The sequence below is a fragment of the Sesamum indicum genome, unplaced genomic scaffold, assembly GCF_000512975.1.
Source record: "Sesamum indicum cultivar Zhongzhi No. 13 unplaced genomic scaffold, S_indicum_v1.0 scaffold00121, whole genome shotgun sequence".
Lineage (NCBI taxonomy): Eukaryota > Viridiplantae > Streptophyta > Magnoliopsida > Lamiales > Pedaliaceae > Sesamum > Sesamum indicum.
This window is the reverse complement of record NW_011628050.1, coordinates 482740-486283: the sequence shown is the minus strand read 5'-3', so window position 1 is coordinate 486283 and position 3544 is coordinate 482740. Positions and strand designations below refer to the sequence as shown.

Here is a 3544-nt window from a genome sequence, read left to right as displayed (position 1 = left end):
TAGTAATTCTTATTGTTAAGAATCATGAATTGATTCTCCAAATTACCGTATAAGCACAAAAGAATCATAACAGAATCTTAGTGATTCTTGTGATATCTATACGATTTGATTTTGGAAATATTTCCTTATTTTTATGTTATACACATATGTAATTTACCTATATAAATAGGTGGAGGTTATATCATCAAACTAGGAGAGAATAATATGATATAGCCCTTTGGGCATTTGTCTTGTGGACGTAGGTCATATGACAGGACTATTTAAATATTCGTCTTGTGTTTCTCTCTTTACTTTTCTAAAACTGTAAGACTTATACGCATCTAGAAATGTTAATCTTACACATCATGTCATACATAGGTTTCTTTAATCTTTTCACTGTATATTTTTCTTTCATTATTTAGTGGTTTCATGTTATTCATTTTCTTTTTAGTAGCTTGTCAGCATGGAGTTTTCTAGGTAATATGCTTTTTCTGAGGTTAAAGAAACATCCTAGAGAAAGGAGATATCTTCACTTTGGCTATCTGTCCTTTGTCGCCTTCGAGAAGATGGCATTTATGGTTCAACCTCTGTACCTAAATCTATAACTAATGACCATATTCTATGCCAGCATCAGACCAACATTCAATTGGTAATAATCTCTCTTTCCCCATCACGAGAAGATATTGAATTAGTTTTGGATTTTTCATTATTAGCTCATCTTTCATGCCTTTTATCTCAGGTCAAGCAGGGTTATATGCTAATGAGAATATACAACCACAAGAAATTGCTACATCTATCAACCAAAAGTCAACCCTTCTTCATGATTTTGTTAGGATTTCATGTACTTTGAAAGCTTGCTCATCTAATGTAAGTTCTATTTTAGACTGGCAAAGGTGGTGCTTGTACTAGCCTGTACTCTTTTGGGTTAGAAACGGAGGGGAAAAGTCCAATAAAGGGGAGAAACCAAGCATTTTATTAGGAAAATGGGTGAGAAAGTAGGATTTGGTCAGCATATCCCTCCTTGCAAGCTTTTTTCTTTCGATACAAAGTTGGAGGGGCTTTAGTAGGAGAAGTACCAATAATATGAAATAAACATATATATATTGTGGACTAGGAAAAGAAGGATTAGGATATAATTGTAAATTACATAGTTTCTATGTCCCTGATTACTCTCTTTCTATTTCTCATTTTTCCTCCTCAACCCTAAATTAGCTGCTATAAGAATTGAGAATGTTATAGATGGAGTTGCAAGAACACATTGGGAATCTTTGTGGGGAATCTAATGCCCTACTATGTGAAAATTTGAGATGGAAAATCCTTGTAGATGGTCTTTCTTTTTAGTTTATTGGTCATAAAACATTGACGAGATTGTTTTCTGTTAGATGTGAATTCCATTTCACTAAATTAAGGGGCTTGGTTGGACATGGTAAGCAATTTCATGGGTGTTTAGATACTTTCTTCATGTTGTCCTTTATGTGATGTTCAGGATTGTGCAGTGAAGAAGCTTCGTGTTGGAGGATCATAAACCAAATACTTCAGCAATGCCATGCTACTTTTGGAATTTGGAAAGAACTTTGTGGACGTATATGAAGTAATTTTGGTATTAAATAATCGGGAATAATTTGCTATCCAAGGGTCAGGGCAACATAACTATTTTAAGTTTGTACTCTTTTTGTATGCTTTAAGTTTGATATGGTTGTCTTAATGTCACTACTACAGTGTGAATTTGTTCATGACCTTAAAGGTGTTATGTAACCTTATTTGCTCCTAACCATATATTTAATTATTGAGAAAGACACATATAGAAGCATAAAACCATTTTATTCTATATTCTCCTCTGTTACGACCCTTCAAACATTTATCAGCAGCATTCCTCCTTGTGCTAAATCAGTTATATGGCATGCTTTGCTGTATATTCCAATTCATATAGACATTATTTCAGTTCCTCTTGACATTGATTTATAATTTTTACACCATCATTCATGCTATTACAGATCGCGTTCAAGGAAAATTATAGAGAACATATGTTCAGTTTCAAATTCAGATAAAAGTCAGCACAAGTTGTTGTGTTGTACCCCCAAGACAACTCAATCATCTTAGCTCTGGTTTTGTTAATCACTTGCCTTTGTATCCTGGCTTTGTCCATAATATCTTATACTGATGCAGTGTAAAATTCAGCACCTTCGCTGCTGAATTGCAATCTTGACTGAGGTGGTATCATTTGTCCCTCATATGTTGTTCGCTTTACACTGAAGGCACATACATCCACATATTAATCTGGTAAGATTATTTAACTTTTGACGCTTTTGCAGGTTAGAAGGTTGCCTGTGGGTGATGGCATTTGGGTAGCTCACCATAAGTATCTTGATAGTGAATAAATTCTTGATTTTATAGTTGAAAGGAAGAAGGTTGAGGATTTTCGTCGCTCAATAAGAGACAATCGAGCTAAGAGAATGAGGCTCGTGGTAATGTTTCTTGCTTAAATTCCTTGCATCTCATCGTTTTTACTAATAGATATTTTTTCTATTTTGTTCTTGATGCTTCTTTGTGTATATTCCCACATTATCAAACCACAACCACATATTTTTGTTAGGAATAATATCTGGCAAGGCGTACGGTACTTTTTTGCCTTATATTGGTAAATGATGCATTTCAAAATTTGAGTACATGGATATTGGATATCAAAGTAGTTGAGGCTGAAAAATTAAATATGTATACACGAAGAGCATGCAATATTGGGACCCCTGATTCTAATTACGAAATGTTTTTTTTTAAATATAGAATGGCATTGTAACTTTTGTCCTCTCAAAAGATGTATGTTATTGGCTTCTATCAGAGCAGGAATATGAAAAGAACTGATAAGTATAAATGGCCCAAATATCCCGGAGCCCAAAACCCGACAAAGCCCACAACCCACTCTTGGAGGCCCTCTACCCACTGACCCGACCCTAACAGGTTACCCGACCCAGGCTGCTCACTTAAATATCACTCCCTAACCCTAATCGGTCAAAACCCTTACTTCTCTCTCTCTCTTCCGCCGACCCCTTCCTCTCCTCCCTCTTCTCACCTTCCGATGGCGGTTAGAACCGTCTCTCTCTCTCTCTTCCGCCGACCCCTTCCTCTCCTCCCTCTTCTCACCTTCCGATGGCGGTTAGAACCGTCTCCGGTCGGCCTGTTTCCGAAGCCAACTCAATGGCTTCAAGGAAACCGCCTAACCGTCACACCCCCTCGGCCGTTACTTGAAGAGATGTATAAATTGGGGGTTTCCTCTTCCCCTTCGGGTACGCGATACTGAAATCTGTTTTCTCCTACATTCACTCCGATATCTCTGTGAGTTCACTGTGTGAGTGTGGCCTTCTCTTCTCGGTGACCTCTATGGTCTTTGTGACCCGTGTTCATAGGGTGGTTTTGGTGAGGTGCAACCGTGGGTTTGTGAGGGTCTTTTCGGGTTCTTGGGAACGGTACTCTTTGGTGACCGAGTCCCTCTTTCGGTTTACGGATCTGGCTTAATACCTGAGCCAATTTCAAATAGTGATTTTACATCTTCTTTTGTTGTATATTTCAT

The 3544-nt window shown here is 37.3% G+C and overlaps 1 long non-coding RNA gene across 1 annotated transcript in view; it reads left to right on the top strand.

Annotated features, from left to right (window-relative positions):
- Positions 1-452: 452 nt before the first annotated feature.
- LOC105179092 overlaps positions 453-3544 on the top strand; it is a 9593-nt gene continuing 6501 nt past the window's right edge. Inside the window, exons 1-4 of the long non-coding RNA XR_849216.2 lie at positions 453-628; positions 719-846; positions 1466-2190; positions 2292-2444. This is a non-coding gene — a long non-coding RNA (uncharacterized LOC105179092). The remainder of the gene's footprint in view (positions 629-718; positions 847-1465; positions 2191-2291; positions 2445-3544) is intronic.